General features: G+C 43.6%; 1 protein-coding gene across 2 annotated transcripts in view; it reads right to left on the bottom strand.

The window, feature by feature from the left end:
• The window catches only part of NCOA2 (nuclear receptor coactivator 2), a 1980807-nt gene that overhangs the window by 1682768 nt on the left and 275691 nt on the right, over positions 1-22348 (bottom strand). For both annotated transcript variants that reach the window (XM_044067155.1, XM_044067157.1), the window contains exon 3: positions 18370-18417. The gene's annotated coding sequence lies outside the window, so the exon portion shown is untranslated. The remainder of the gene's footprint in view (positions 1-18369; positions 18418-22348) is intronic.

The raw sequence follows: 22348 nt of genomic DNA, 5'->3' as shown, positions 1-22348 counted from the left end.
GTTGTCAGTCAGAGGCTGCATAGGCACCTCGCTGAGAACCGGACCACCTGTAGTCGGCTTTGGCGTGGTGTCGGTAGAGGCCGTGGACCTCGTGTGTCGGTCCTTATCTTTGCGCTTTTAGACAAAACTGGAGTCAGAGTATCCGGCGACATAATATAGTTACATTTTTGCCAAAATAATGCTGGGTGAACTCCGCCCGGCAATGGTGCGTTTGTTGAATGTAGCACAAAAGCGACAGACCGAGACGTCGTGGTCTGGGCCTAAACAAGGAATACAGAGGGAATGGAAATCCTTATGCGGTATTTGCTTCCCACATGAAATACAATTATTAACTTTGTCTGACATCGGTCTGAGGCAAGAAAAGTTTCCCCAACGGGGTACTTAGCTTTCAAGAAGACTTCGGTTGCAAAATTTTCGGAATTTCAGGAGCTGGCCGACCGGCACTTGCAAACTGCTTCTGCTTCGGGCACCGCGTGGCAAGAAAGACTGAAGAAAATGGCGTCGGCTGGTTCTTTTATACCCCTGTCGCACTGACATCAGGGAAGAAGCGATGACAACAGACGCCGAACCTAGACTTCGGCCGACCGAGGACCCGCCTGACGGCAGGATAACTCATCTGTTATGACTGCAGCTGTATGCATGATGAACATCAGAAATATCAGAGTCCTGATCAGAAGAATCAGAAGGAAAATCAGTCCTAGGTCTGTTACAGGGGGAAGGGTGGCTTGTCCTAGGTCTCTTACAGGGGGAAGGGTGGCTTCCCCTGATTAGAGTAATAAGGTCTTCAGCCATTCTTATCTTTTGTTTTTTAGGCATAGGGGCCTGACCATGCAGTCTGGGCGTCAGTTTTCTAGGCATGGATCGAGTTTTAGGCCTTGAAGTAGAAGATGGTGTTGGTTTAATGTGCAAGTCAGTAGGCCTGAATACAAGCTCAAAAGCAGATGCCTGCACAGCGGCTCCAGACCCATCCAAGGTAGAGACATCTGCAGGTTCCACAGTTGAGGAAGTATCTCACGGCATACCGGACACTAAATGGGTCTCAGTACAGGCCTGCGAATCGGAAGTAGCAGGTTATCAGGGGCTGCGAAAGTGCCTCACTGAGTTCCGGCGAACTGGCGACTAGCTTAGGAGAAGCGCTGTCGAAAGCTTTGGACCTATGCAGTCTATCTGTCTTTATCTTTGCGTTTTTTTGGAATGTCGGTAGTCGGGTGGCTTACCGAAGCCATTTCTGGATAATTGAACCGAGTACCAAAATATTTAGAAGTGTAAATGAACCGACGATGATTAGTTCGAGGTTTGAATAAGGCACAAAACTGACAGCGAGGTACATCATGGTCTGGGCCTAAGCAAGGAATGCAGTACGAATTAAAATCTTTATGAGGTATTTGCTTTCCACAAGAAATACAATTGTTAACTTTTACTGACATCGGTTTAGAGCAAGAAAAAGGTTCCCCAACGGGGTTCTTACCTTAGTTGAAGACTTCAGTTCTGAAGCTCGAAAACGAAAATTTCAGGAGTCGGCCGACTGGCACTTGCGAACTGCTTCTGCTTTGGCATCGTACGGCAAGAAATACTGATGTAATGGTGTCGGCTGCATGCTTTATACCCCTGACTACCTGACATCATGGAAGATGAGACAGCAACCAACACAGAACCCAAGATTTTGATAATCAGGCTGACTGAGGGCTACTGCAAGCAGATAACCCTAAATGTGATGAATGAAACAGTGAAACACGAATAACATCGGGGGCTGGAGGGAGGGAAAAGTACAATTGTGTACACTTACCATAAATGTAGATGTTAGAGTGTATTCACTGTTGCAGTCATTACATTTGGGTAATCTGCTGGCAGGTTGCCCTCAGTCGGCCTGAATTCCAAAGTCTTGGGTCCTGCGTCAGTTGCTGTCTTCTCTTCCATGACGTCAGGTCTTCAGGGGTATAAAACATGAAGCAGACGCCATTTTCTTTAGTTTTTCTTGTCCCCGATGTCAGGTGCCCCCAAAAAGGTAGAAGTATTATATATATTTATATATATATACATGTATCAATATAAACTTTACCTTCATCTACAAGCAAATACACCACATAGGTTGTAGAAGATAGAGAAGGAAAGATAAACTGTAGAATGACAGGGGAATGGCGGGAGGGTAACCTGGACTGCAACAGTGAATACACTCAAACATCTACATTTATGGCAAGTGTACACAACAGTACTATGTTCTTCGAGTTTCACTGTTGCAGTCATTATATTTGGATAGAATCTCAAAGATATGGTTGGGAGGCTGGAGCTAAACAGCATTAGGTGAGGCTATAAGGCCCTGCAGTACTGCAGTGGCAAAGCCTGCCCTGGACTTAGAGAGGCAAATGGTAATGCTTTGAAAAGGTGTGAACAGAACTCCAAGAAGCAGCCTCTAGAATGTCCTTGGTTGGTACTCCTCTGAGAAAGGCTGCTGAAGTAGCTGCAGCTCTGGGGAGTGAGACCTAATGCCCTTGGGCACAGGTTTGCCATGGTGTAAGTAGCAGAAACTGATGCAATGGCTTATCCACTTTGAAATTGTCTGCTTTGAAATAGCCTTTCCTTCTGATTCTGCAGCATATGACACTAGTAATTGCTCAGTTTTTCTTAGAGCTTTAGTCCTGCTCAAGTAGAATCTTAGCTGTCTGTGTACGTCCAAGGAATGCAGAATTCTCTCCCCTTTGTTCTGTGGATTTGGATAAAAAGTTGGCAGATTAATTGTTTGGTTAAGAGCCACACTGGAAACGACCTTGGGCATAACAGTAGGATTTGTCCTCAGAGACACCCTGTCTGGGTAACATATGATAAAAGGTTCTACAGCCATGAGGGTCTGTAGCTCTGAAACTCTTCTTGCTGAAATAATTGCTAGTAGCAGAGCTGTCTTCCATGATAAGAACTTTATATCAGCTGTAGCAGCTGTTTCAAATGGAGGCAGGGTGAGCTTTTCCAACACATAATTGAGGTCCCATGCAGGTAATGGTGATCTTCTAGGAGGCCTTAAATCTTTGGCTCCTCTAAGATACTGCTTTAGTAAAGGATGAGAAAAGATTGGTGGCTCTGTATTTTAATGAGCGGATGGCAGAGGCATGGATTTTGATTGAAGAGAAAGATAGGCCTTTGTCAAGCATCTCAGTTAAGTATTGTAAAATCTGAGGAATATGTCATTCTGCTGTATCTGATTGTTTTGCTGGGACAGTAGTTGTGGTTTTTGAGGCAAGGTCCAAGGTGGTGATTGAGACAAGTTCCTTAGGATTGGGTACCAGGTATTGGCGGGACTAGTCCGGGGCAATTAATATCATCTTTGACTTCTCTTGTCTGACTTTTACGAGGATCTTGGGTAGAAGAGGCAGAGGAGAAAAGGCGTAAACTGATAGGTTTTTCCAACTGAAGGATAGGGCGTCCACTTTCCATGCTTGTCTGTGATAAGTCCTTGTGAAGAATCTATTCAATTGATAATTTTGAGGAGAGGCAAATAGATCTATGTCTGGGCTCCCTCATTTCTCTGTTATCATGCTGAAGACTTGTGGATTTAGTTTCCACTCGTGAGGATCCATAAGGTTTCTGCTTAAATCGTCTGCCAGAGTGTTTTGTTTTCCTGGCAGGAATTGAGCTTGAAGATGTATTTGGTAGGTCAAAGCTGTGTCCACAGTGCCATGGTTAATCTGCAAAGGGGGTAGGAGTGTGTGCCCCCTTGCTTGTTTATATACCACATGACTGTGGTGTTGTCCATCTTTATCAGTAGTTGTCCTGGATGAAGTAAGTCCTTGAAGGCTGTTAGGGCATTTTGAACAGCTAGCATCTCTTTCTGGTTGATATGTAGATGCATTTGATTTGGTGCCCACATGCCCTTAATGCATCTTCCTGCCATGTTTTCCCCCCCAGGCATAATCTGATGCATCTGTTGTTAAAGTTTGGTTGGCAGGGGGTAGAGTGAAGGGCCGTCACATGTTTTGGTGACAGGCCTTTGCCCACCATAGAAACGCCTGTTGCAGGCAGGGAATGAGAGGAATCATTGTTTCCAGACTGTGTGAATGTTGACTCCATAAACTATTTAGATACCACTGAAGTTTCATCATATGCAGTCTTGCATATGGAATTAATAGGATGCAGGAAGCCATGAAGCCCAGAGCCTGCAGAATTTGTCTTGCAGAAGACTGGGTTAAACTGCAGTGGCAAAGCCTGCTCTGGATTTAGAGTAGAGAGGTAAGTGGAAGTGCTTGGTGAAAGTGTGCAATGAGCTCCAGGTTGCAGCTTCTAAAATGTCTTTGGTTGGTACTCTTCTGAGGAAAGCTGCTGAAGTGGCTGCTGCTCTGGTAGAATGAGGCCTAATGTCCGTAGGCACTGACTTGCCAATTTGTGCATAACAGAAGCGGATGCAGTGTCCTATCCATTTCAAGATTGTCTGCTTTGTAATAGGCTTCCCTTGTGATCCTGCAGCATATGCTACAAACAGCTGCTCAGTTTTTCTGAAAGCTTTTGTTTTGTCCAAGAAGAAACGTAGCTGTCTGTGTATATCCAAAGCGTGCAGAAGTCTCTCCCCTTTATTCTGGGGATTTGGGTAAAAAGTGGGTAAATGAATGGTTTGGTTTAAGGCCACGTTGGAGACCACTTTTGGCATGAATGTTGGGTTTGTCCTAAGAGAAACCCTGTCCTGATGAAAAATGAGGAAAGGTTCCACAGCCATTAATGCCTGTAACTCTGAGACTCTCCTTGCTGAAGTTATTGCTAGGAGCAGAGCAGTTTTCCATGACAAGAATTTTAGATCAGCTGTGCTGGCTGGTTCAAATGAAGGCAGTGTGAGTTTCTCTAAAACAAAACTGAGGTCCCAAGTAGATCTTGGTGCTCTCCTTGGGGGGTCTTATATTTTTTGCCCCTCTGAGGTACTGTCGTAGTAGAGGATGTGAAAAAATTGGAGGTTCCATATTGTAATGAGCTGAAATGGCAGAGGCATGGATTTTAATAGATGAGAAAAATAAGCCTTTGTCCAGCATCTCAGTTAGGTATTGTAAAATCTGAGGTATATTAGGGACAAGTGGTTCGAGCCCTTGTGCCTGGTTCCAAGTACAGAATCTCTTCCATTTTTTCTGCATAAGATTTCCTAGTGCTGGGCCTCCTGGCTTCTAAAATGACATCCATAACAGCTTTAGAGAGAGGTGCAGTCTTAACGGCTACATTATCTGCCATGCTGCCAGGTTCAAGATTCTGAGCTGACTGTGCAGAATCTGATTGTTCTGTTGCGTCAGAAAATGAGGAATTTAGGTAGAAGCCAAGATGGGCCTTGAGACACATTCTTTAGGATTGGGTACCAATGCTGGCGTGGCCAGTCTGGTGCAATCAGGATCATTTTTGGCCTTTCTTGTCTGACTTTTAGTAGCACCTTGGTGAGAAGAGGCATCGGAGGGAAGGCGTAGACTGTCAGGCCTTTCCAGCTGAATGATAGAGCATCCACTTTCCATGCTTGAGAGTGATAAGTTCTTGTGTAAAATTTCTGTATTTGGTAATTGTAAGAGGAGGCAAAAAGATCTATGTCTGGGCGTCCCCATTTCCCAGTTATCATGCTGAACACTTGTGGATTTAGCTTCCATTCGTGAGGATCCATGAGATTTCTGCTTAGTTCGTCTGCCAGTGTATTTTTTGTTTCTGGCAGGAATTGTGCCTGCAGATGTACTTGATAGGTCAGTGCTGTGTTCCACAAAGTCATGGCTTGTCTGCATAAGGGGTAGGAATGTGTGCCCCCTTGCTTGTTTATGTACCACATAACTGTGGTGTTGTCCGTCTTTATTAATAGTTGCCCTGGATGTATTAGGTCTTTGAAAGCTGTCAGGACATGCTGTACAGCTAGCATCTCTTTTTGATTGATGTGAAGATGCATTTGTTCCTTGCTCCACGTGCCTTGAATACATTTTCCTGCCATATGTGCCCCCCCAGGCATAATCCGATGCATCCGTTGTTAATGTCTGCCGGGCTGTGGGCAAGGTGAAAGGCTGTCCCTTGTGGTGACAGGCCTGGGACCACCATCGGAATTCCTGTTGTAGGCAGGGAATTAAAGTTATGATTGTCTCTAAGCTATGACAATGCTGAGTCCAAACACTTTTTACATACCATTGTAGTTTCCTCATATGCAGTTTTGCATACAGAATTAGTAGAATGCAGGATTCCATGAAGCCCAGGGCCTGCAGAATTTTTCTTGCAGTGAGCTGGGTTTTTGTTGCCATCATTTGAAAATAATGAGTCAGTTGCCTTTGTCTGGCGTGAGATGAGCCATCCTGGCAGTTGTATTTAAGCTTGCACCCAGGAATATTATCTCTTGAGAGGACACTAGTTTTGATTTCTTTTCATTTACTGTATACCCTAGGCAAATTAGCAATGTTTTTACAAACGCCAGATGCTTTAGAAGAATGTCCTTGCTCGATGCTTGAATAAGGCAGTCGTCCAAGTAGGGATATATTTGAATTCCTTTTTGTCTGCAAAATGCAATTACTGGTGCCACGCATTTTGTGAAGACCCTGGGCGCAGTAGATAAGCCAAAGGGCAGTGCAGAGAATTGGTAATGCATTGAGCCTGCTATGAATCGAGGTATCTTCTGCAAGATTGTCTGATAGGGACATGCAGGCATGCCTCCTTGAGATCCAAAGTAACTAGCCAAGCCTTCTTGCCCAGCATGGGCAGAAGTTGCTGCAGTGTTAACATTTTGAATTTTGGAACATCCAGAAAAGTATTTAGGACTGACAGTTGCAGTATTGGTCTCCAGGCTTTGTCCTTTCTGGGTACTAAGAAAAGTCTTGAGTAAAATCCTTGTCCCTATTCTTGCTGTGGAACTTTTTGAATAGCTCCCATGTCCATAAGAGCAGCAATCTGTTTTTGTGCTTCTGCCCATTGGTTTTGTGGCAGGTCTGGCCTTTTGGTTTTGGAAGCGTGTGGAAATGGAACCTGTAACCTTGAGAAACAATATTCATCACCCATTGGTCCTGGGTGATCATGTGCCAATTTTTTGAGAAAAGTGCTAGCTTTCCACCTAGGGGTGCTGTCAAAAGGTAAGTGTTTGGCATTTGCAGAGGGAAGTCATTGGGATTGTTTCCTATAAGGTTGTGATTTGTCTTCCCCTCCTTTGGGGGCTGAAGCACCCCATTGTTTACGTCTGTAGGAGCCTTGGGGCTGAGATCTGCCTCTTGGGCATCTGTATCTGCCTCTTTGTGGCCTGCCTGACACTGGAAAGGACCAATTTTTCGAAGGCCAGTTTCTGCTAAATCTAGGTGGTTGAACCTGTAAGAAATCTTTCACTGTCTGCATTGCCTTTGCTTTATCCTCCATTTTCTTTAACACCTCTTCTGCCTTAACACCAAACAAAGTATCATGCTGTAGTGGAGCATCCAATAATTTTACTTTAACATGGTCAGGTAAAGTTTGTTCTTTCAAACAAGCATGCCTTCGAATAACAGAGCCTATAACTGCGGCTCTACAAGAAGCCTCTAATGAATCAAAACCACATTGAAGAGTATGCTTTCCCACTTGTTCAACTGCATGCAATAAATCCTGCCTTTCCTTACTGTCAGGACTTTCTGTATTTGAAACCATTTTCTGTTTTAACAATGACATGAGGTACTGTTGGTATTTAAGCATGTGAAATTGACAGTTTAAAGCTCTTACAGCTAAAGTAGCAGAAGTGTAAACTTTTTTCCCCCCAACTGTCCAGAGCTCTGGAATCCCTATCCGAGGGGACAGGATTTTTAACAGTAGAAGCCTTAACCCCCTTAGGCCCCTGATAAATTGTTTCTGGGTCTGCAGCAGGGTTTTTGTAAAGAAATTTATGAGAGTCAGGGACTCTGTAGTACCTGTCTGGCTTGACTGGTGCAGAGGGTAAAGAATCAGGAGACAGACTGGATTCAGAAAAAACATCATCAACAATATCAAGCACAGGGGGGATAGCCAGGGGCCTGTGCTGAGGCAATAAAAGGAAGTCTCTGAGCCTTTTTTTGGATTCTGAATAATCCTGGCTCTCCGGATGGAAATGCTCCCTCATGGTGTGCAGTTTCCCCAAAAGAACAATCCTCAGGCGGAGAGGCTGAAGGCATGGACTCTTCTGCATCAGAGTCCTCATAGGGAGGGAGAGAATATCCCTGATCAGAAGAGGAATCGGAGGAAATGGAAACCTGGTCAGAGGAACATAATCAGTATCTTGCCTAGGCCTTTTGTCAGGAGGGGGATGGGAACCCCTGATTAAAGTAATTAGGTCTTTGGCCATTTTAAGCATCTGTTTCTTTGGCATGGTTGACTGTTCTGGAGAATGCTGTACTTGTTTCCTTGTCTTTAATGGAGTTTTTGACTTTGCCTTTGCTGCTGTAGAAGGCTTAATTTAAGCTGTGAAGGTCTGAAAACACCCTCAGAAGCCGATGCCTGCTCAGCGGCTCCGGACCCATCTGAGGGAATAGTTTCTGTAGGCCCAATACCTTGAGTTTCCACAGGCCTCGGTGTCTCCATGTGGCTGTTGGTTGTGGCCTGTGGCTCTAAGGTAGCGGGTGTCAGGGGCTGCGAAAGCGCCTCACTGAGAACCGGCGACTGGCCTAGAAGAGACTTAGTCATTGGTGTTGGACCTCGGATGCCTATCCTTTTCATTGTCTTTGCGTTTTTTATAAATTCTGGTCGTCGGTTGTTCCAACGGCATTATGTAATTAAACCTTCGGCCAAAACAATGTGAAGCAAATTCAAACCGTTTAATGGTGTGTTTATTGAATCTAGCACAAAACCGACAACTAGTAACGTCGTGGTCAGGGCCTAGGCAAGGAATACAGTAAGAGTGAAAGTCCTTACGAGATATTTGCTTCCCACAAGAAATACAATTATTAACTTTTACTGACATCAGTCTGGAGCAAGAAAAAGTTTCCCCAACGGGGTACTTAGCTTTATTGAAGACTTCGGTTCTGAAACTCAATTTTGAAAATCTCAGGAGTCGGCCGACCGGGACATGCAAACTGCTTTTGCTTCGGGCACCGCGCGGCAAGAAAGACTGAAGAAAATGGCGTCGGTTGTAGCTTTTATACCCCTGGCGCACTGATATCAGGGAAGAGGCGACAGCAACAGACGCCGGACCAAGACTTTGGAGCTCGGGTCGCCTGCCAGCAGGATAACCTAAGTGTAATGACTGCAACAGTGAAACACGAACATTTGGTAATGCATTAAGCCAGCCTTGAATCTGAGGTATCTTCTGCACGACTGTCTTATTGGGACATGCAGGTATGTCTCTTTTAGGGCTAAAGTCACCAGCCAAGCATTCTTGCCCAGCATGGGCAAAATCTGCTGCAAAGTGAGCATTTTGAATTTTGGAATGTCCAGGTATGTGTTCAAAATCGATAAATCCAGTATTGGCCGCCAGGCCTTGTCCTTTCTGGGTACCAAGAACATTCTTGAGTAAAAACTTTGTCCTTATTCCTGTTCTGGTACTGTCTGAATGGCCTCCATATCCATGAGAGGCTAACCTGTTTCTGGGCAGATTTTTTTTGGCAGATCTGGCCAACCACTTGGCATTGGCAGAGTGCAGAAATGGAATCTGTATCCCTGTGATACGATGTTTAGTACCCACTTGTCCTGGGTTATTAACTGCCAATTCTGAGCAAAAAGTGCTAATTTTCCCCCTATGGGTGCTGCCAAAAGATAAGTGCTTGGTATAGGCAGAGGGAAGTCATTGGGACGCTGCAGGAGACCTCTAAAGAATCAAAACCACATTGCAAAGTATGCTTTCCAACTTGTTCAGCTGCATGCAATAATTCCTGCAATTCTTTATTTTCTGCACATTCTGAAATCAATATAATTTTCCATTTCAGCAATCCCATAACATGTTGTTGGTACTTAAGCATATGAAATTGACCATTTAAGGCCCTGATTGCCAAGGTTGCAGATGTATAAACCTTTTTTCCCCATCTGTCCAGTGCCCTAGAATCTCTGTCAGAGGGGGTAGGGTTTTTGCTAAGGCCTCAACTCCCTTTGGACCCTGTGAAATAGTTTCAGTATCAGCAGCAGGGTTTCTAAATAAAAATTTATGTGAGTCGGGGATCAGGCTTACCAGGAGCCGCAGGTAAGGAGTCAGGGGTCAAGCTCGACTCTGAAAACACATCATCCACAATGTCTAAAACAGGGGGAATGGCTAAAGGCTTGTACTGAGGGAGAAAAAGGAAATCCCTGAGTCTCTTTTTTGATTCTGAGAAGTCTTGACTCTCCCAGTGAAAATGCTCCCTCAAAGTATGTAAGGTTTCTCCAAATGAATAATTCTCAGAAGGAGATGCAGATAGAATAGGTTCCTCAGCATCAGAATCCTCATAGGGAGGTATAGATAATTCCTGATCAGAAGCGGAATCAGAAGAAATAGAAACCTGATCTGAAGATTCATAATCAGTGTCTTGCCTAGACCTCTTATCTGGAGGGGGATGGGTACCCCTGATCAAGGTAACAAGGTATTCAGCCATTTTGATCATCTGTTTTTTAGGAATAGAGGCCTGTGCACGTGGCTCATGCGTCGTTTTTTTTAGGTTTAGAAGTTGCTTTTGTCTTTGGCTTTGCAGCTGTTGTCGGTTTGATGTACAAATGTTGAGGTCTGAATACACCCTCAGAAGCCGGTGCCTGCTCAGCGGCTCCAGACCCATCAGAGGGAGATGCATCCGTCGGTCCAATACCTTGAGTACCTTGCGGCATGCTGGACTCCACATGGGTGTCGGTGGAGGCCTGCGGCTCGAAGGTAGCGGGTATCAGGGGCTGCGAAGGTGCCTCACTGAGTACCGGCGAACCGGTGACTGGCTTAGGAGAAGCTTCGTCGTCTGTTTTGGATCTCGACTGCCTTTCTCTGTCCTTTTCTTTGCGTTTTTTATGTATTCCAGTAGTTGGATTGCTATCAGACGACATTTCTGGGTAGTTAAATCTGTTTCCAAAATACTTTGATGCAAAAATATACCGACGCTTAACATTGCGTTGGTTAAATCTAGCACAAAACCAACAGCCAGGCACGTTGTGATCAGGGCCTAGGCAAGGAATACAGCATAAATGGAAATCCTTGTGAGGTATTTCCTTCCCACAAGTAATGCAATTATTAACTTTTGCTGACATCGGTAAAAAGCAAGAAAAAAGTTTCCCACAACAGGGTACTTAGCTTTAGTGAAGACTTCGGTTCTGAAACTCAAACTCGAATATTTCAGTAGTCAGCCGACCAGCACTTGCGAAATGCTTCTGCTTCGGGCACCGTGCAGCAAGAAAGACTAAAGGAAAATGGCGTCGGCTGCATACCCCTGATGACATGACATCATGGAAGAGAAGACAGCAACCGACGCAGGACCCAAGACTTTGGAATTCAGGCCAACTGAGGGCAACCTGCCAGCAGATTACCCAAATGTAATGACTAACAGTGAAACACGAAGAACATCCAGGACTGCAACAGTGAATACACTCAAACATGTACATTTATAGTAAGTGTACACAACTGCACTATGTTCTTCGTATTTTACTGTTGCAGTCGTCACACTTGGGTGGATTCCCAAAGCTGAGGAAGGGTGGAGGCAGTCAAGAAGAGTTAGGGCTGGCTAGTATGTCTTGCAGGACTGCTGTAGCAAATCCTGCTCTGGATTTGGAAAACATAGGCATATGGTAATGCTTGGTGAAGATGCATACAGAACTCCAAGTAGCAGCCTCCAGGATATCTCTGGTAGGGACTCTCTTGAGAAATGCTGTAGAGGTAGATGTTGCCCTAGTGGAATGTGTTCTGACCCCCTGAGGGGTTGGTTTCCATGGTGCTTGTAGCAGAAATGGATGCAGTGTGCTATCCATTTGGAAACAGTTTGTTTTAAAATGGCCTTGCCCTCTGCCCCTGTTGCAAAGCTGACTAGTAACTGGTCAGATTTTCTGAAGGGCTTAGTCCTATCAAGGTAGAATCTGAGCTGTCTGTGCACGTCCAAGGAGTGCAGGATCCTTTCCCCTTTATTTTGAGGATTAGGGATTGGGTCTGGCTTGAGAAGGCCTAGAGGGGGCTGGAAAGGACCAGTGTTTGGAAGGGCAATGCCTACTGAATCTATGGGGTTGCACTTGTAAGAATTCTTTAACAGTCTGCATAGACTTAGCTTTTTCTTCCATCTTTTTAAGAACCTCTTCTGCTTTGGTGCCAAACAAACAGTCCTTATTCAAAGGAGCGTCTAGTAACTTTGATTTGACATGGTCTGCAAGGTCTGCTCCTTCAGCCAAACATGTCTTCTCAGTATAGAGCCCAGTGACTGCTGCCAGGCAAGATGCTTCTAGGGCATCAAAGCCACACTGCAAAGTATGCTTGCTGACTTGGCTTGCAGAGTGCATAAGCTCCTGCAATGCTTTATTTTCTGCACAGTCTAAAAATGTTGCCACTTTTTATTTAATAAGTTCCATAATATGTTGCTGGTACTTCAGCATGTGAAATTGACAATTCAATGTCCTAATAGCAAGAGTTGCAGAGGTATACACCTTCTTATCCCATCTGTCCAAAGCTCTGGAATCCCTGTCCGAATGGGTGGGAGTCTTGGCTGTAGTAGCCTTGATACCTTTAGGCCCCTGGGAAATGATCTCTGGGTCAGCAGTAGGATTCTTGAAAATAAATTTGTGAGCGTCAGGTACTCTGTGGTACCGGTCTTGTTTCCTACGGCAGGAGGTGAAGTGTCAGGAGTAAGACTGGATTCCATAAAAACATCATCCACAACATCCAGGACAGGGGGAACTGCTAAGGGCCTGTGTTGAGGCAACTCTAGAAATTCTACGAGTCTCTTTTTGGACTGGGGATAGTCTTGGCATTTCCAATGGAAAGGCTCTCATAAGGTATGCAAGGTTTCACCAAAAAAAAATCCTCTGGAGGGGAGGCAGAGGGAATGGATAACTCTGCATCTGAATCCTCATAAGCAGATAAGGGCATGTCTTCAGACTCAGAAATTTCAAAGTCATCGGACTCCTGGTCTGTAGAAGCTGAAGGGGACTGGACTCTGTCTCTTAGCAGAGGAAGGCTGACTTCCCCTTATCAGTGTAATAAGGTCTTCAGCCATTCTAAGCACTTGTTTTTGTGGCATGGGAGCAGGAGCATGCGCTTTGGTAGACGGTTTTCTAGGTGGAGTGCGTACTCTCGGCCTAAGAAACTCGGTAGCATTGGTTAAAAAAGTCATCGGTTACAGTCGAACATCGGTCGAGCAAATAACTGCCTCAAAAGCCAGCGCCTGCTCAGCGGCTCCAAACCCATCCAAAGTAGAGACATCCGCAGGTTCCATAGTCAAAGAAGAGTCTCGCGGCATACCGGACTCCGAATGGGTCTCAGTAGAGGCATGCAAATCCAGTGAAGCGGGCATCAGGGGCTGCGAAAGTGCCTGAATGAGTACCGGTGGACTGGTGACTAGCTTAACAGAAGCGTCATCGGCAGTTTTGGACCTCTGCAGTCCGTCTCTGTCTTTATCTTTACATTTTTTCATAATATCAGCAGTTGGATGGCTTACCAAAGCCATTTCAGAATATGACGATCTAGAGCGAAAGAATTTAGCGACAAAGAGAGCCCAACGATGAATGGTTCGGGTGTTAAATAAGGCACAAAACCGACAGCGAGGGACGTTGTGGTCTGGGCCTAAACAGGTGACAGTAAGAATGAAAATCTCTGAGGTATTTGCTTTCCACAGGCAAAACAATTGTTAACTGTTTCTGATATTGGTTAGAGCAAGAAAAAAGGATCCCCAGCAGGGTACTTAGCTTTAGAAGACTTCAGGATTATTAAATTCGTAAATGGAAATTCAGATAGCGGCTGACCAGCACTTGCGAACTGCTTCTGCTTTGGGCTCCTCGGCAAGAAAGACTGATGTAATGGCATTGGCTGCCTGTCTTTATACCCCTGACTACCAGACATCAGTCTTGGAGCAACAGCATCCGACGCAGAAATACTAAGTCTCTGGTATTCGGGTCGACTGAGGGCTACCTGCAGGCAGATTACCCAAGTGTGAAGACTGCAACAGTGAAACACGAAGAACATCTACTGAGGTGATATGATTGGCCCTTGTTCAAGCTGGATGCTTGCTAAGATGGTAACTGATGCCACTGGCATTACCTGTTCTGATAAGCACTGCTGGCATCTGTACAGTGAGCAGCAGCAGCACCACACTGACATACTTTATCACAATGAGGCAGAGACTAGAGAGAGGACTGGACAGATTTGGGAAGCATTTTTCCCTCTTACTGTATTACCTGGTGTAGCTGTGTAATGAAGAGTGTCTACTTTCTTAACAGCCAAGGAGTGAGAGATTATCATCATAGGAGGTCACTGGAAGGAGCAGCAGCTCTTCTGGTAGTGGGATGCATATGCCAAATCTTGCCCTTCACTGTGTAGCTGCAAATGTATGTAACCATCTCAGCAAAGTTAAGTTTTCTCTCTCTCTCCATTCTACATGTCCCATTGTGATCTAGATCATGGATTAGCAGCAGTTGCTTCAATGGGAACACGCCAATGGCTCTGCCTGTAGGCTGCCACTCTTCAGCAGTTCGATCTCTTGGCAGGGGTATGGATGTCACCCTGCTGAAGGTGACCTTTAGGGAATCATTGGTGGTCTCTACAGTTACTTCTCAGGAAGGCACAGTCTCCTCAAGTAACAGCAGTCTGGATGGATCTCTGCAACTCAAGCTGTGAGACAGTAAAAGACTGATGTTATCATAGGTGCAACCAACTGGATGCCAACCAGCATGACTGAGCAGCTCCTAGGACAGCCTGTCAAGTCACTCAACCAGTAAGGCCCCAACCATCAGGCTACCTGAAGTGCATAATTCCCATAATGTCAGTCATTTTGGTGAATGATGACTGGGTGTTGCCCTCTGGGATGGTACAGCATCTGTCAATGGCCTCTTCCCTCTCCCCATCCACCACCTTCATCTACCTGCATCTAAATGGTTTGCCACTGCAACCTTCCCTTCTCCCAAAACAAGTGTCATTCCCCATACCTTGTTCAATGTCCACCCTCATCATCAACAGCAGCCTACCCCCTGGTCATTCTATGTCCATAAACTGTCATCCCCACATTTTAAGTATATACACTACAACTGCCTGCCTATGTCTGCATTTTGTTTGCTGCCGCTACTATTACAAACTGTCCATTTTCCCTAGATTCTTTCCCCAAACATTCTCCTTTACCTACCCTAGCAGCTCTTCTTCCCATTAAAAATACTGCCCTTCCTTCCTCCCTACTTGTCACACCTTATGGTCAAACTTGTGTGTTTTCCTCAACTTGCTATTCTTCACTTTCTTGCTTTTCCTGTTTTTCACTCCTTTCCTTCATATTCAACTGATGAACTGAGCCAGTACTGACATACATATAAATATTTCAAGCACAGGCATTAATGCCCTTACAGCTTGCCAATATACCATTTTTCCCATAATAAGTGTGCAGGCTGTTCTTAAAACTATCTAAATTAGTGCTTGCTTTAATGTAATTTGGTAGTCTATTCCATGCATCAGCTACTGTCTCAGAAAACCAGTTAGTACACTTCTCATGCCTATAGAATCTTTTTTTTTTTTTAATTTCTCCACATCTTTTGGGTTTCTAATACCATGACAGAAATGGACCCCATTCTAAGTCAAAGTACGATTAAAGATCAAGAAATTAGTATTGTTTCACTCTTTGATGTCAGCCAAAAGTGCTCTTCGCAGGACCCACAATGTGCCCAGTAATGACGCCTTCTGCACTTCGTTTAGAGTTGCATGTATTGGTAGCATATCTAAATACAATTATAGACTCTTTTCTTCTATATAGGTTGTCTGATTATTGTCTAGTATTTTTGGTAACCCCAAACATTCCCAGAGGTAGCTGTCTCTAAATGCACTACATAACTGAATAAGATCTCCTCTTAAATATCTATGAGACACTGTACAAGTTCCAATATTTACCTTTCATAATAACTTAAATTTTCACATCCACGGATGCCCTTGGAATATTTCCGCTGTACTCTTTCCAGTTTACTCATACTTGTTTTCTTGTACACTCAAGTCTGGGTATAAGTCTGGGTATAATGTAATTAACAAACAATGGCTTTTAAAACTATCATTAACAAGTTGATTCATAGGACTGGAAAACTCAAAGCTGGGTCTACCAATACACCCAAGTCCTTAAATGAATCTACAAGTTTCAATTACTGTGTGCTGTATTAAACAGTCACTTTTCAGTTTTTTGTCTCCCAAATCTCATATGCTTAGTTTTTGATGTATTTATCCTGTGCCCAAATGGTCAATTTGGTCAAGTTCTTTTGCAGACATGCCCTATTTGCACCACATGTGATCAGTTTACTTAATTTCAGATCATCTGCATACAGACTGTAGAACATCTTAACCGAAAGATTGTATCTTTCAGACCTATCTAAACAAGTAAGGGCTCAGGACAGATCTATGTGGGACACCCTGATTGTAACCAACAATTTCACCTGTCCAATTGCTGTAAGATACTTGCCATGTCCTATATATAAGTCATGCAACTATGCATATTATCAAAAGTATATCAATACCAAATACTAACTTATGTAGATCATGTTACAGGTAGTTACAGATCTACTTTCAACATATGCATACTGATATAGTCTCAGCCTTTCCATTTCTGACAATAACTTATCCAATACTACCTTCACCAATATTTTTCCACAACAACAAAGAAGACGCAAGGTTCTATGATTCTAGGTTTGTCCCATTCACCTTTCCCTTAAAGACAGGTTTGATAGGCACTTCTCCAATCTTGAGGAACCCAAGTGCTTGTTGTGTTTTCAGGTCATTATTACAAATTTTGTCTCCTCCCTGTGCTTCATTTGGATCCAGTTTACATAGTTCTTTTTCAATATAATCTAATTTGGATTTCAGTATTCAAGGTTACCTGGATGTCAGTAGGACAACTTATCACCTCCCTTTAAGGAACCAAATTGTTTTGCATACGATTTTATAAATCATCTATAATCTGTTGCATCTGAGAATACATTTTAGAATTTACACACAGTTTATCAGTTTGTATGTCTTTACTCCTACCATTTCTTATGTATCTATAAAATGCTTTCCTATTGTGCTCAATATCTTTGTAAAACATTTCAAATTTTTCTTGATCTTGTCTTAAACTATGCATAATTTGTTTTTCCAGCATGGTTATTTCAGTTTTCAAAGTTGTAGTTCAACCTCTTTTCCATTTCTTATATATTTTTGTCTCTCACTTTAATCACATATCTTGTTCTTAATGGAAATATATCCCCCTGATGTTCCATGCCTAGATCCTGTATTTTTTTTTGCACTCAGTTTCTCTCTCAAAACTTTCCAAATTCTTTCTGCAGTTTTTCCACTAAAAGTATTGCTCCAATTAGTTTTACATTGTGACTGCTTTGATTCCATAATCTGTAATTAATCTTTTGTATATTAGTTTAGATTTCAGTTTGGTATAATTATCTAGCAACAAATTAACCTTTATGACCCCATGATCACTACACATCAACAGTGGTAAAACATGACATGAAATAACAGTAATTTACGAACACAAACAATGAATAGTATTGTTCCAGTCCCTAGTAGTAATTTCTTTACTAATGTTGCTGAATCAATATTATTCTAGTCTGTTTCTGGTAAACTAAAGTCCCCAGCCGCTATTATTCTTCCCTCCTGTGCCCTCTGGGTCATCAGCACTTGACTTCGGTGGTCTATACACTCAGATAATTGTTATATGTTCCAGGGTTGTCTTTACTGTTACAGTTACACAATCTATAGTATTGGTGTCATCACTGAACATGTAATAATCACAGGTCTCATAACCATCTTTAATCCCCATTATAACACCTCCATCTGATATTGTTAGAGTGTCTATTACAGTAAAAACATTTACACACTGGCAGAACTGGTTTCCAGTCACTGCTCTTTAACCATGTTTCACAAACAATAATATCAATGTTGTGGGAATGTAGCAAATTTTCCAGTAATGAAAAAAAAATATTAATGCTCCTAGCAGAATTGCTTGCAGATTAACTGTTCCCATATTCATTTTCAGAATATTGCATGAGAACAAAAGGTGATACTATGAACACACAAAAACCTAGACAAAAGGTACACTTAAAACAAGCCACCATCCGATAACCATTTGCATGTTTAAGACTTGTAATACCAAGTCCTGTAATGTTGAGACTGAATGGTTTATGCAAGCCCGAGATTCCCAAAGGGCTTGCCCCCTGCAACAAACAAGTTTAAAGGAGAACAGTGATGTTCAACATTCGCTACTCTTCTGTATTTTCGGTCTTTCTGGGGAGAGTAAAGTATGGGCACCAATATTTCAATACGGAACCCAACACTTACATACAAATACATAGTACAGCAAGACTTACCCACTTCCTTTTTTGGGACGTTCCAATGTCCTCAAAATATTATACCACCTAAAAAGGAAGCCAATATATGAATTAACACATTACCACAAGTTTGTGTTATCACACACACAGAGTACAACACAATGACTAAGCAATTTACTGCAAGTATGTATCAGAAGAGCTTCCTATGTATCTATATGGAATAAACAAAATAAAGATATACACGCACACAAACACAAGCACATGCGGCAGCCACAAGACAATACTAAGTTAATCCTGACAATGTAACTGGCTGACCCTCCCACTTCCTTAACACTTCTCATAGCCGCATGCCAAGGGAGAAGGGAAACAATACCCCCCCCCCCCCAGTGCAAGTTATTCATACTGGCTTCTGTACAGCATGGTAAAGAATTAGTAATTAAGGAGAACCAAAAATATATCATCTGTTGAGCTGCCTCCCTCTTGAGAGCTCACCAACAAAATGCATAATGGAAAAATCATTACTTCTTTTGTGCATTACCAAAATGACAGCATAAAAAGCAACAACCAGAAAGTGAATGCTACTGACTTGCCATTCCTACATCAAAGTAGCTACATAAAACATGTGTTTGCCTTGCCACCTAACTGGGGACAAACTAACCCATTCACATTAACCAAGCAATTACAAAAAAGAATAGCCGAGTAAAATCTTACCATAACCATAGATGCCCTTCACTTCCATGTTGGAGTATTCTTGTTGTGGGATTTCCTGCCCTCAGGTGACTCGTACATTGGCTCCTATACAAAAGCTTCAGCTTGAGTGTTGCAGCTGCATGGGACGTCACACATAAGGCCATAAACCAGGGGCCTTAAATGTGACGGTCTGCACACACAATCCTCAGAATTTGAAGATCAGCAGGTAGAGTAGAAGGCCCAGCAGGAGGAGGTGCCAGTTGTGTCAGGTATGGGACTCTGGGGTCTTTCTGTAGCATTAATAGGTCCAGGGTGAAAGGTGTACGATATTAGGACCTAGGGACACGCTGGGATGAAAAGGAGAATGAAGAGAGGGTTATTGGTGGGTGGGAAAGAATACTGCAACATGGAAGAGAAGGACATATATGGTTATGATAAGATTTTACACAACTAATCTATGTCCTTCTATTCCTATGTTACAGTATTCTTGTGGTGGGAGAGTACCACAGTTTAGTTGGATGAAAGGGTGGTGGATCCAGAAGAAGATTCTACAAAGCCCTGTAGGGTTGCCCTGGTGAATCCTGCACATGCTCTGGAGACCTGGCCTAGCTTGTAGTGTTTGGTGAAAGTCTGGACAGTGGACCATGTGGCTGCTTCCATAATGGAAGATGTGTCCAGACCTTTTAGGGAAGCCTTGAAGGTGGCCAATGGCCTGATGGAATGGGCTTTTACTCACATTGGGGTATTCTTCCCATGGTGGGAGTAGCAAAGACAGATGGCTTTCCTGATCCAACATGCAATGTTTGTTTGGAGACTGCCTTACCCAATGCTCTGTGATGGAAAGAGTTGTTTAGATTTCCTAATGGATTTTGTTTTGTCCAGGTAAAATTTTAGTTGTCTGTGTACATCCAGGGAGTGAAATATCCTTTCCCCTTCGTTGGTGGGAGAGGGAAAGAAGGTGGATAGATTGGTTTAATGACAAATCGTTGACCACCTTGGGCATAAAGGAGGGGTTAGTTCACAGGGTTACCCTGTCTTTGTGGAACGTAGTACGGGGGGGGGGGGGCACTAAGGCCTGTAGCTCTGAAACCATTCTGGGTGAGGTGATAGCCAACTAGTAGAACTGTTTTCCATGTACACATCTGCAGGGAAGCTGTTGCAGCAGGTTCAAATGGGTGTTGGGTAAATTTTTCCATGATGAAGTTAAGGTCCCAGGGCAGAGGGCTAGGTTTTTTTTGGAGGTCTAATGTGAAACACCCCTTTACGGAAGAGCTTTACATTGAGCCTGGCTAGCACGGGAGAGTCAAGAGGCAAGCAGGCTAATACTGCGGAAAGGTGTACTTTCACTGAAGAAAAGAAAGTATACTTTTTAATCAGTTGACACACATACGCAAGAACTATGGGGTAACAGCAATGCAAGGGTCCCTTCCCTTGTCTAGACACAATTTAGTAATTTTTTCCCATTTAGCTAGGTATGATTTTCTTGTTGTAAGCTTCCTGGCCTCCATCAGGACTGAAAGCACGTCCTCTGAATAGTGGTGGCTGAATAGGATCAAAAGTATATCACCCACAGTGTCACGGGCAACATTTGCAAGTGTGGGTGGTTCCCTCTTCTTGTGTCAGGAGGTCCACCTTGTGGGGTAACTTTTAGTGATTGCCCTTGGCTAGACTGTGAAGTAGGGGGAAAGCACAGTTGTGCACCTACCATAAATGTAGATGTTCGAGTGTATTCACTGTTGCAGTCATTACACTTGGGTTATCCTGCTGGCATGCAACCAGCAGTCGGCCTGAATTCCAAAGTCCTGGTCCGGCGTCAGTTGATGTCGCCTCTTCCCTGACGTCAGTGCGCCAGGGGTATAAAAGATGCAGCCAATGCCATTTTCTTCAGTTTTTCCTGCCCCAGATGTCAGGTGCCCCCAAAAGGGTAGTCTGTAAAAATTATGATCATAAAAAAGCATGCACATAACCTTCATCTTCAAGCAAATATACCACATAGGTTATATAGAATAGATAGGTACAGATAAGTCCCAGCAAAGAAAAGGGGGGAATGGTGGGAGGGTAACCTGGACTGCAACAGTGAATACACTCGAACATCTACATTTATGGTAGGTACACAACTGTACTATGTTCATTGTGTTTCACTGTTGTAGTCATTACACTTGGGTTGAATCCCAAAGCTGCTTTTGGGCGGTTGGGCCTAAACAGAGTTTGGAGTGGCTATGAGGCCTTGCAGAACTGCAGTGGCAAAGCCTGCTCTGGATTTAGAGTAGAGAGGTAAATGGTAATGCTTTGTAAAAGTGTGCACTGAAGTCCATGTTGCAGCCTCCAAAATATCCTTGGTTGGCACTCCTCTGAGGAAGGCTGCTGAAGTGGCTGCTGCTCTGGTAGAATGTGGCCTAACGCCCTTGGGCACTGATTTGCCATGTTGTGAATAGCAGAAACAAATGCAGTGGCCTATCCATTTTGAAATAGTCTGCTTTGAAATGGCTTTTCCTTGGGAACCTGCAGCATATGCCACTAAGAGTTGTTCAGTCTTTCTGAAGGCTTTAGTCTTGTCCAAGTAAAAGCGTAGCTGTCTGTGTATGTCCAAAGTATGCAGAAGTCTCTCCCCCTTATTCTGTGGGTTTGGATAAAAGGTAGGCAAAATGTATGGTTTGGTTAAGAGCCACACTGGAGACTACCTTAGGCATAAATGTGGGGTTTGTCCTTAGAGGAACCCTGTCCTGATGAAAAATAATAAAAGGTTCCACAGCCATTAGTGCCTGTAACTCTGAGACTCTTCTTGCTGAAGTTATTGCTAGGAGAAGAGCGGTTGTCCATGACAAGTATTTTATCTCTGCTGTATTGGCTGGCTCAAAAGGAGGCAGTGTGAGTTTTTCCAAGACAAAATTGAGGTCCCATGTAGGCACTGGAGCTCTACTAGGAGGTCTTATGTTTTTGGCCCCTCTGAGAAACTTAGCAGTGGATGAGAAAAAATAGGTGGGTCCATATTGTAATGAGCTGAAATGGGAGAGGCATGGATCTTAATTGATGAGAAGGATAGGCCTTTGTCCAGCATCTCAGTTACGTATTGCAAAATCTGAGGAATAAGTGAGTCAATTCCCTGCGCTTGGTTCCAAGCACAGAATCTCTTCCATTTTTCTGCATAAGATTTTCTGGTGCTGGGCCTCCTGGTCTCCAAAATAACATCCATAACTGCTTTAGAGAGAGGCGTGTTCTGAATGATTACATTATTTGCCATGCAGACAGATTTAGGGTTTTGAGTTGGCTGTGTAGGATCTGATTGTTCTGTTGGGTCAGCAAATGAGGTACTAGAGGCAATGTCCAG

The sequence above is a fragment of the Protopterus annectens genome, chromosome 3.part1 (genome assembly GCF_019279795.1).
Source record: "Protopterus annectens isolate FY-2018-M chromosome 3.part1, PAN1.0, whole genome shotgun sequence".
Classification (NCBI taxonomy): Eukaryota; Metazoa; Chordata; order Ceratodontiformes; family Protopteridae; genus Protopterus; species Protopterus annectens.
Note: the sequence above shows the minus strand (reverse complement) of the source record. Positions and strands in the feature narration are given on the sequence as shown.